The sequence below is a fragment of the Haematobia irritans genome, chromosome 4 (genome assembly GCF_050003625.1).
Source record: "Haematobia irritans isolate KBUSLIRL chromosome 4, ASM5000362v1, whole genome shotgun sequence".
NCBI classification, from domain to species: domain Eukaryota; kingdom Metazoa; phylum Arthropoda; class Insecta; order Diptera; family Muscidae; genus Haematobia; species Haematobia irritans.
In genome coordinates, this window is record NC_134400.1 from 26,865,109 (window position 1) to 26,877,982 (window position 12,874).

The 12,874-nt window shown below is 34.2% G+C and overlaps 1 protein-coding gene across 2 annotated transcripts in view; it reads right to left on the reverse strand.

Moving 5' to 3' along the window:
* Positions 1 to 12,874, reverse strand: part of LOC142232652 (uncharacterized) — an 89,075-nt gene that overhangs the window by 34,921 nt on the left and 41,280 nt on the right. The window lies entirely within an intron of this gene.

The window sequence follows — 12,874 nt, forward strand, 5'->3', positions numbered from 1 at the left end:
GCATGGTTGTTAGAGACCATATACTAACACCATGTACCAGTTTTCAGCCGTATCGGATGGAATTTGCTTCTCTTAGAGCAATCGCAAGCCAAATTTGGGGGTCCGTTTATATGGGGGCTATACGTAAAAGTGGACCGATATGGCCCATTTGCAATACCATCCGACCTACATCAATAACAACTACTTGTGCCAAGTTTCAAGTCGATAGCTTGTTTCGTTCGGAAGTTAGCGTGATTTCAACAGACGGACGGACGGACATGCTCAGATCGGCTCAGAATTTCACCACGACCCAGAATATATATACTTTATGGGGTCTTAGAGCAATATTTCGATGTGTTACAAACGGAATGACAAAGTTAATATACCCCCATCCTATGGTGGTGGGTATAAAAAATTGTGAATATTTGAAAATATATGAAGTCAAACGTTTCAGACAAGCACTGGAATCCATTAAAAATTATAAAAATTATTTATTTAACAAAATATCACAGAATTTTTTAATTTACGACCAAAACATTGAATTCGGATCACACCTAAAGAAGTGATGCAAATTCATCGCTTCTGCATCAGTTTTGCACCACTTCCGGATCCAAAAAGAACATTTGCATTACTTTTTTGGTGACGCTTTTTTTGCTGGGTATATATATATACCCGTAATACTTGTTATACCCACCACCATAGAATGGTGACGGGGGTATAATAAGTTTGTCATTCCGTTTGTAACACATCGAAATATCGATTTCCGACTATATAAAGTATATATATTCTTGATCAGGGAGAAATTCTAAGACGATATAACGATGTCCGTCTGTCCGTCTGTCCGTCTGTCTGTCTGTCTGTCTGTCTGTCTGTTGTAAACACGCTACAGTCTTCAATAATGAAGCAATCGAGCTGAAATTTTGCACAAACTCGTCTTTTGTCTGCAGGCAGGTCAAGTTCGAAGACGGGCTATATCGGTCCAGGTTTTGATATAGTCCCCATATAAACCGACCTCCCGATTTGGGGTCTTGGGCTTATAGAAATCGTAGTTTTTATCCAATTTGCCTGAAATTTGAAATCTAGAGGTATTTTATGACCGTAAAGAGGTGTGCCAAAAATGGTGAGTATCGGTCCATGTTTTGGTATATCCCCCATATAGACCGATCTCCCGATTTTACTTCTTGGGCTTATAGAAACCGCAGTTTTTATTCAATTTACCTGAAATTGGAAATCTAGTAGGATCATAAATACGTGTGCCAAAAATTGTGAGTATCGGTCCATATTTTGGTATAGCCCCCATATAGACCGATCTCCCGATTTTACTTCTTGGGCTTATAGAAACCGCAGTTTTTAATCAATTTACCTGAAATTGGAAATCTAGAGGTATTTTAGGACAATAAAGAGGTGTGCTGAAAATGGTGAATATCGGTCCATATTTTGGTATAGCCCCCATATAGACCGATTTCCCGATTTTACTTCTTGGGCTTCTAGAATCCGAAGTTTTTATACTATTTGCCTGAAATTGGAAATCTAGAGGTATTTTCGGGTCATAAAGATGTGTGCCGAAAACGGTGAGTATCGGTCCATATTTTAGTATAGCCCCCATAAGAACGATCTCCCGATTTAACTCCTTGGGTTTTTAGAAACCGTAGTTTTTATCTGATTTGCCTGAAATTGTAAGTATTCTGGTGTTTTAGGCTCACAAAAACGTGTATCGGATTAAGTTTTTATCGGTCCGTTTGGTAATGCCTACATATAGACCGACTTCACTTCTTGAGGGTGTAGAAGGCGCACTGATCATGAAAATTGCTTGAAATTCAATGTAAAATTTCCAGATTTAACTTCTACAGATTAAAGATTTCAAATCAAGACGTCATTTTATAATTTTCTTGCACCTTTACAAGAGATGTTAATGATTCCTCTAAACCTCAAACAAAAATGGATCTTATGAATCCAGAATCTGATATAGTCCTCATAGGTGAAATCTTTAAATTTATCGGGAAGTGTTCTCCAGTCCTCAAGCCCTCCTGAAATTTCAAAGGAAACCATAATATTTGGTTCATGGTGGTGGGTATTTAAGATTCGGCCCGGCCGAACTTAGTGCTGTATATACTTGTTTTTTTGGTATGATCGACTCTTTCCTAGCTTTGTGATTTATAAAATTCCATTTGCTGTTATTTAATAACCTAGTAAATTGTTATATTAATGGTCCCTGCTTAATAATTCCATTTGAGGACGTTCCTTAGTTTTCTCACTCACTCACGTCATGGCAATTGGGAAATTTCTAATGCATAACGAACATGATGATATCAAAACGATGATTGAATGAAATGGAAAAGTTTCTCCATTTTAAGTTGAATAAATTTATTTTCACAGTTTTCTTAGCGCTTTCGAACGATGACATTGTCATAAGAAAGCATACAATCCGGAAAGGGGCGAGTGAGGTGAAACGTAAAAAAAAACTCTATAATGCAAAAAGATGGCTTAAGAAATGGTAAAAAAAAACGAAAAAAAGAAACCTGGTACATAATTTTATTTAAACGTGAAAAATTTATCTCTAACAAGACGATTGTACACCACACCCTGAGAAACATTGACTGATAGCACCCGCATTATGTGGAACTCTCTCCTCCTTTTACTCTCCCTCTCTTTGAGGTCGTGACATGGGATCGAAACCAGTAAGAAATGGCCAAAGGGGCCAAAAAGGATAGGCCAAGAATAAATGAACGAGTGCATCAATGACTAAGTGAGTAATAAATGCTGAAATGGAGGAAGCAATATGGTAACCTCTCCTACCATTCGCATTTATTATCCTTATTCGACTCGAGTTATTGCTCTCCTTCCCTTGGAACGTTTCCTTCGACGCATTCCTAGTATGTCGCCATCATAGATATCTGTCAAATGTTTAAACAAAAACTGAATTCAATTCTCCTGCCACATTTGGTTCAATACATTTGATATGGTTTCTCGACCCGCATCCTTGACATTTTGGCAAGGAATGAAAACAAATCAAGGAGCAAAAGCTGTAACGAAAAAAAAAAAACCAGGAACTTCTTTACACTCTTGCTAAACGAATATGTTTGGCGTTGACAGATGAATGAAACAGTGGCTATGGAGAAGGTTTTAGAGGATTGGGTTAAAATTTGAGATTAATGTTATGAAGGTAACTTCTGTAACATATACTCCCAAACATACTTTGCTTCAAGCATATACATTTTTGGATATTGCCCAAACATTTATATGTTTGATCTCTACCAATATATAATATGTTTGAAAGCATATTGGTCTAAACAATATATGTTTGGGTAGTCTATGTTCCAAACATATTGTATTTTTGCATCCAAATTCAATAATGTTGTCTTCCAAAAAACAATATGTTATTATGTGACCATATAATATGTTTGGAAGCATTTTGCACCCAAAAATATTATATGCTTAAAAAAAATTCTCCCAAACAATATTGTTCTCAAAATGTTATTTATTTATTTATATATTTACAATCATAATGAATTATGACAAGTATATACGGCCGCAAGTTCGGCCAGGCCGAATCTTATGTACCCACCACCATGGATTGCGTAGAAACTTCTACGAAAGACTATCATCCACAATCGAATTACTTGGGTTGTGGTATCTTAAAACTTCTTAACATCGTTTTCTAAATTGTGATTTAGTCCATACATGGTACATATTAGACAAAAAAAGTTATGTATAGTTAAGTCTACAAATAATTACGAATCGATATGGTCTTTTTGTACGTAGAGAGCCAGAATTGAAATATGGGGATCGCTTATATGGGGGCTATATACAATTATGAACTTGATATGGACCAATTTTTGTGTGATTGGGGATCGATTTATCTGAGGGCCATATATAACTATAGACCGATATGGACCTAGTTAGGCATGGTTGTTAACGACCATATACTAGCACAATGTACCAAATTTCAACTCACTCGGATGAAATTTGCTCCTCCAATAGGTTCCAAAACCAAATCTCGGGATCGGTTTATATGGGGCTATATATAATTATGGACTGATAGGAACCAATTCCTGCATGGTTGTTGGATACCATATACTAACATCACGTACCAAATTCCAACCGAATGGGAAGAATTTTGCTCTTCTCTGGAGGTCAAATCTGGGGATTGGTTTATATGGGGCCTATATATAATTATGGACCGATGTGGACCAGTTGTTGCATGGTTGTTAGAGACCATATACTGACACCATGTACCAAATTGCAGCCGGATCGGATGAAATGTGCTTCTCTTAGAGGCCTCGCAAGCCAAATCGAGGGATCGGTTTATATGGGGGCTATATATAATTATGGACCGATGTGGACCAGTTGTTGCATGGTTGTTAGAGACCATATACTGACACCATGTACCAAATTTCAGCCGGATCGGATGAAATTTGCTTCTCTTAGGGGCCTCGCAAGCCAAATCGGGGGATCGGTTTATATGGGGGCTATATATAATTATAGACCGATGTGGACCAATTTTAGCATGGTTGTTAGAGACCATATACTAACACCATGTACCAAATTTCAGCCGGATCGGATGAAATTTGCTTCTCTTAGAGGCCTCGCAAGCCAAATTTTGGGGTCCGTTTATATGGGGGCTATACGTAAAAGTGGACCGATATGGCCCATTTGCAATACCATCCGACCTACATCAATAACAACTACTTGTGCCAAGTTTCAAGTCAATAGCTTGTTTCGTTCGGAAGTTAGCGTGATTTCAACAGACGGACGGACATGCTCAGATCGACTTAGAATTTCACCACGACCCAGAATATATATACTTTATGGGGTCTTAGAGCAATATTTCGATGTGTTACAAACGGAATGACAAAGTTAATATACCCCCCATCCTATGGTGGTGGGTCCCCATATTAACGGACCCCCAAATTTGGCTTGCGATTGCTCTAAAAGAAGCAAATTTCATCCGATCAGGCTGAAATTTGGTACATGGTGTTGGTATATGGTCTCTAACAACCTTGCGAAAATTGGTCCATATCGGTCCACTTTTACGTATAGCCCCCATATAAACGGACCCCCAAATTTGGCTTGCGATTGCTCTAAGAGAAGCAAATTTCATCCGATCCGGCTGAAATTTGGTACATGCTGTTAGTATATGGTCTCTACCAACCATGCAAAAATTGTTCCACATCGGTCTATAATTATATATAGCCCCCATATAAACCGATCCCCAGATTTGGCTTGGGGAGCCTAAAAGAGAAGCAAATTTCATCCGATCCGGCTGAAATTTGGTACATGATGTTGGTATATGGTCTCTAACAACCATGCAAAAATTGGTCCATATCGGTCCATAATTATATATAGCCCCCATATAAACCGATCCCCAGATTTGGCTTGTGGAGCCTCTAAGAGAAGCATATTTCATCCGATCCGGCTGAAATTTAGTACATGGTGTTGGTATATGGTCTCTAATAACCGTGCAAAAATTGGTCCACATCGGTCCATAATTGTATATAGCCCCCATATAAGCCGATCCCCAGATTTGGCGTGCGGAGCCTAAAAGAGAAGCAAATTTCATCCGATCCGGCTGAAATTTGGTACATGATGTTGGTATATGGTCTCTAACAACCATGCAAAAATTGGTCCATATCGGTCCTTAATTATATATAGCCCCCATATAAACCGATCCCCAGATTTGGCTTGCGGAGCCTCTAACAGAAGCATATTTCATCCGATCCGGCTGAAATTTGGTATATAGTGTTGGTATATGGTCTCTAACAACCATGCAAAAATTGGTCCACATCGGTTCATAATTATATATAGCCCCCATATAAACCGGTCTCCAGATTTGGCTTGCAAAGCCTCAAAGAGAAGCATATTTCATCCGATCCGGCTGAAATTTGGTATATGGTGTTGGTATATGGTGTTGGTATATGGTCTCTAACAACCATGCAAAAATTGGTCCACATCGGTTCATAATTATATATAGCCCCCATATAAACCGATCTCCAGATTTGGCTTGCAAAGCCTCAAAGAGAAGCAAATTGCATCCGATCCGGCTGAAATTTGGTACATGGTATTGGTATATGGTCGCTAACAACCATGCAAAAATTGGTCCACATCGGTCCATAATTATATAAAGCGCCCATATAAACCGATCCCCAGATTTGGGTTGCGGAGCCTCAAAGAGAAGCAAATTTCATCCGATCCTCCTGAAATTTGGTACATGATATTGGTATATGGTCTCTAACAACCATGCAAAAATTGGTCCACATCGGTTCATAATTATATATAGCCCCCATATAAAACGAACCCCAGATTTGGCTTGCGAAGTCTCCAAGAGAAGCAAATTTCATCCAATCCGGTTGTAATTTGGAACATGGTGTTAGTATATGATCTTTAACAACCGTGCCAGAATTGGTCCATATCGGTCCATAATTATATATAGCCCCCATATAAAGCGTTCTCCAGATTTGACCTCCGGAGCTTCTTGGAGGAGCAAAATTCATCCGATCCGGTTCAAATTAGGAACGTGGTGTTAGTATATGGTCGCTAACAACCATACCAAAATTGGTCCAATCACACAAAAATTGGTCCATATCGGTCCATAATCATGGTTGCCACTAGAGCCAAAAATAATCTACCAAAATTTTTTTCTATAGAAAATTTTGTCAAAATTTTATTTCTATAGAAAATTTTGTCAAAATTTTATTTCTAGAGAAAATTTTGTTAAAATATTATTCGGTTCATAATAAAATTTTCATCATTGTCAAAATTTTATTTCTATAGAAAATTTTGTCAAAATTTTATTTCTATAGAAAATATTGATCAAATTTTATTCGGTTCATAATCATGGTTGCCACTCGAGCCAAAAATAATCTACCAAGATTTTATTTCTATAGAAAATTTTGTCAAAAGTTTATTTCTATAGAAAATTTTGTTAAAATTTTCTTTCTATAGAAAATTTTGTCATACAATTTAGAAGATGGTGTTAGGAGGTTTTAAGATACCTTGCCATCGGAAAGCGTTACCGCAACTTAAGTAATTCGATTGTGGATGGCAGTGTTTAGAAGAAGTTTCTACGCAATCCATGATGGAGGGTACATAAGCTTCGGCCTGGCCGAACTTACGGCCGTATATACTTGTTTTTATTTTAATTTTACCTTTTGCCGGACGGGGATTCGAACAGCGGACCACACAGTTTGTAAGGATCAAAGAAGTAGCTGATCAATTGCCCAAGGAAAAATAAAATGTTAATTTTGTAATAACAAGCAACAACCACCAACTTAATTCAATATCGCTCCCTGTTAAATAGCGCTCCAAGCTACTAAACACATATATGGTTATAGGCTATTTCTAAATTAATATATGTTTGCATCCAAGCATATTATATTTACAAACATTTTATGTCCAAAACATAATATGTTCTAACATATTAACATATATGTCCCAAACATGTTATGCTAGTTTATGAACATTATATGCTTGCACTCAAAAATATTGTGTTCCAAACATATAATGTTTATAGCCAAACATATGAAAAACAGTCTTTTTCATCCGTGTATATCTAAATCTGAACCGATTTTTTCCAAAAACCAATAGCGATTGTCTCTGTCCCAAGAAACGGCCCTATGCTAAATTTGAGGACGATTGGACTTAAATTGCGAGCTGTACTTTGTGCACAAAATTACATATACAGACAGACGGACAGACAGACAGACGGACATCACTAAATCGACTCAGAATTTAATTCTAAGCCGATCGGTATCCTAAAAGATGCGTCTATGACCACTATTTCTTGGCGTTACATACAAATGCACAAACTTATTTTACCCTGTACCACAGTAGTGGTGAAGGGTATAAAAAGTGGAAATCACTCAAAATTTTATTTCTATACAAAATTTTCTCAAAATTTTATTTCGATACAAAATTTTCTCAAAATTTTGACAACATTTTGATTCTATAGAAAATTTTGACAAACTATTGTTTTTATAGAAAATTTTGTCAAAATTTTATTTCTATATAAAATTTTGTCAAAGTTTTATTTCTATAGAAAATTTTTTCCAAATTTTATTTCTATAGAAAATTTTGTCAAAATTTTATTTCTATAGAAAATTTTGACAAAATTTTATTTCTATAGAAAATTTTGTCAAAATGTTATTTCTATAGAAAATTTTGTCAAAATTTTATTTTCATAGAAAATTTTGTAAAAACTTTATTTCTATAATAGAAATTATCAAAATTTTATTTCTATAGAATTTTTGTCAAAATTTTATTTTTATAAAAAGATTCATCAAAGATTCATTTCTAAACAAAATTTGTGAAATACCTGTCCCTTACTCGGGGAGGACTAGGAGAGTAGAACGACAGATCAGGGGACTGGGTAGCTAGAAGTGAAAAAAATAACAGTGTCGAATAGAAGCAGCAGGGTATGGTGCATTTAAGGCGTGTTTAGAGGAGGATGAGTCCTTGGAACACTACCATTGTCGCTGCTTCGCCTTAACTAGGCAAGGAGTTAATCATATCGGTGAAGAGGTGATTCTGTATCTGGCTTAGCTTGGAAACACGGTATGGAAACAAAATAGGGAAGTCCTTAGAGACACAGAGTTCCTGGAATAAAAAAGGTTACCAAGGAATGAAAACGTTAGAGAGCACAATAAGGCGAATACTCCACCCAGAGAAATAATATAATCACCTCCTCGAGAGAAAAGGTTTTTTTTGAGGCAAAACTTTCGTTTTCTTCCCATCCAAAAGTAACATTAGGAAGTGATCATATTCCTTCTCCGCGTGTAGATTAGGTGTATATCAGTCAATATGGGACAGCACAAACTGAAGCTTCTTTTCAATCCAACCTATCATGGACATTTCCTTGAACATTTTTCTAAGGGCTTTTGATCTCTATCATCATCACTGTTCAGCCATTTGTTCTCATAAGTTAGTAAAGTACATCGTTTATTGATGTTATCGCTTGGTCTTTTCCCCCACTGATTCTGGTATTATTTCGATTCGTTTCCCTGTCACTGATGTCGTTGGATGCTGCTGGTCGATCTGTTTGCTTGGATTGAGTTGACAAAATGCATTGTGTATAGTGCTGACAGATGTCAGCGTTTAAACAATACGCTGAAAGTAAACTATGGTGGTGATAGTGGAATTTCTTCGTCTTTCCAACAAGCTAACCACATCACCCGTGAAACACACACACACATACGTACACTCATACACACATAGAAAAAAGTTTATGTTGGCAACAGGATTCAGAGTGATTTCAAGGAATTGTGTTTGGCGGCAATGTGTTCAAGCGACATAAATGCCAGAAGCAATTGATGTTGATTGTATATGTAGTGATGCAGGTGTTGTTGCATATTTACATATATGTGTGTGCGAGTGTGTGTGCGAGTAAATGTGTATGTATTGTCATCAGACATTTCATTTGCAATGAAAGTCTATGAGATATTTGCCAATAAATTTACAAGGACATCGATTTGCATACATGTGTATGTATGCATATACAGGGTGGCTGGCATGTACTGCTACAAAGTTTAGGTTGCTATCATTTCAAAATTTTATTTCTATAGAAAATTTTGTCAAAATTATATTTCTATAGAAAATTTTGTCAAAATTATATTTATACCCTTCACCACTACTGTGGTACAGGGTATAATAAGTTTGTGCATTTGTATGTAACGCCTAGAAATATTGCTCATAGACCCATCTTTTAGTATACCGATCGGCTTAGAATTAAATTCTGAGTCGATTTAGCGATGTCCGTCTGTCTGTCCGTCCGTCTGTCTGTATATGTAATTTTGTACACAAAGTACAGCTCGCAATTTAAGTCCGATCGTCCTCAAATTTGGCATAGGGCCGTTTCTTGGGACAAAGACAATCGCTATTGGTTTTGGAAAAAATCGGTTCAGATTTAGATATAGCTGCCATATATATTTATCCCCGATTTGGTTATAGTTAGCGTGTTTATCAACCGATTTTCTTGAAATATCGTACATCCAAATATTTTACGAGTCTCGAAAATCTTGCAAAATATCAGCCAAATCGGTTCAGATTTAGATATAGCTCCCATATATATCTTTCGTCCGATTTGGACTCATATGACCACAGAGGCCAAAGTTTACTACCGATCTTCGTGAAATTTTCCACAGAGGGTAGAATTGACATTCTACTAATGCTTGGTAAATTTAATTGAAATCGGTTCAAATTTAGATATAGCTCCCATATATATCTTTCGTCCGATTTAAACTTATATGGCCACAAAAGCCAGAGTTTTGCCGTGATTTGCTTCAAATTTTGCACAAGGGGTACGTTTAATAGTATCGTTAAGTGTGTCAAATTTTGTTAACATCGGTTCAGATTTAGATATAGCTCACATATATATCTTTCGCCCGATTTGGACTTATATGGTCTCAAAAGCCAGAGTTTTGCCCAGACTTACTTCAAATTTTGCACAAGCGGTACTTTTAACGATACTATTGTATGTGCTAAATATGGTCAAAATCGATTCAGAGTTAGATATAGCTCCCTTATATATCTTTCGTCCGATTTGAACTTATATGGCCTCAAAATCCAGGGTTTTGCCGTGATTTGCTTCAAATTTCGCACAAGGAGTACGTTTAGTAGTATTGGTAATTGTGCCAAATTTAATTAAAATCGGTTCAGATTTAGATATGGCTCCCATATATATCTTCCGTCCGATTTGCACTCATATGACCAGGGGGCCAAAGTTATACTCCCATTTACGTGAAATTTCGCTTAGATAGCAGAATTATTATTCTAACTATATGTTACATGTCAAATTTAGTCAAAATCGGTTCAGATTATATATAGCTTTCCTTCAATTAAGTGGTTAGCGTTAGCCTATTTAAATTTTAATTCTAGAGATTTTGTAGAAGTAAAAAAATTGTCTCCTTTATATAGCTTCCAGCAAATGTGAAGTAGTTGAGATGGTAACACAAATTTTGGCCTACATAGGGGTGAAGGTTATAATATAGTCGGCCCCGCCCGACTTTAGACTTTACTTACTTGTTTTATAGATAATTTTGTAAATATTTTATTTATATAAAAAATTTTGTCAAAATTTTATTTCTAAAGAAAATTGCATAAAAATGTTATTTCTATAGAAAATTTTGGGAAAAATGTAATTTCTATAGAAAATCTTGTTTATTGGTATAGAAAATTTTGTTTCTATAAAACCTGTTAAAATTGTATAACAATAAGAAATTTTCTCAAAAAAAAATTTTATTTCTGTATAAATTTTTCTAAAAATTTTATTTCTCTAGAAAATTTGGTCAAAATGTTATTTCTATAAAATGTTTTGTCAAAATTTAATTTCTATGAAAAATTTTGCCAAAATTTTATTTCTATAGAAAATGTTGTCAAAATTTTATTTCTATAGAAAATGTTGTCAATATGTTATTTTTATAGAAAATTTCTATAAAAAAAATTGTAAAAATTTCATTTCTAAAGAAAATTGCGTCAACATTTTGTTAGTTTAGAAGATTTTGTCAAAATTTTATTTCTATAGAAAGTTTTGTCAAATTTTATTTCTATAGAAAATTTTGGGAAAAAAGTAATTTCTATAGAAAATCTTGTTTATTTGTATAGAAAATTTTATTTCTATAAAACCTGTCAAAATTTTATTACAATAAGAAATTTTCTCAAAATTTTATTTCTGTAGAAAATTTTGACAAAATTTTGTTTCTATAGAAAACTTTGTCAAAATTATATTTCTATAGAAAATGTTGTCAAAATTTTATTTCTATAGAAAAATTTGTCAAAATTTTATTTTTATAGAAAATTTTTTAAAAATTTTATTTCTATAGAAAATTTTCTCAAAACTTTATATCTATTTAAAATTTTCTGAAAATTTTATTTCTATAGCAAATTTTCTCAAAATTTTATTTCTATAGAAATTTTTGTCAAAATTTTATGTCTATAGAATATTTTGTCAAAATTTTATTTCGGTATAAATTTTTCTAAAAAATGTAATTTTGTTTTTTTTTTCCTTCGTTTTGTTTTGTTATTGTTGGTTCTGTTCTTTAAGCATTGTTGTTGCACTCAAATCGATGATTTGACAGTGGCAAATTATTTATTTCGGCATAAGCCGGCTATCATGCAAACCCTTTTTTTCGGAAGGTTCAAGTGTGTTTCATTGTTGGGTTTAGTGAACTGCCTGAATTTATTCTGATAATTGGTTGATAGTTTTGCTGCAAGTAGAGGATGCTGATGAGGAATGTGGTAATTCCGAAACGTGCGTCCATCAAAACCATCTTGCAGTCTATAGGGCTTTGCCCAAATAAATTTGACAAACATTCTTTTCCTCTGTTGGTTAAGCTGAACTTGTAGTTTAGTCAATGCATGGTTTTAAGCTGAAATCAAAAAACAACAAAATTTAATTTCTATGAAAAATTTTGCCAAAATTTTATTTCTATAGAAAATTTTGTCAAAATTTTATTTCTATAGAAAATTTTATCAAAATTTTATTTCTATAGAAAATGTTGTCAATATTTTATTTTTATAGAAAATTTTGTCAAAATTTTATTTCTATAGAAAATTTTGTCAAAATTTTTTTTCTATACGAAATTTTGTCAAAATTTTATTTCTATAGAAAATTTTGTCAAAATTTTATTTTTATAGAAAAATTGGTCAAAATTTTATTTCTATAGAAAAATTGTTTTTTTTTTATTATTTCTATAAAAATTTTGTCAAATTTTTATAGTCTATAAATTTGACAAACATTATAAATTTGACAAATAAATTTGACTAACATTATTCTCCTCTGTTGGTTAAGCTACTCTTGTAGTTTAGTCAACGCAATGGTTTTTAAGCTGACATCACAGCAACAAATAAATTTTTATTTCTATAGAAAATTTTGTCAAAATTTGTATTTCTATACAAAATTTTG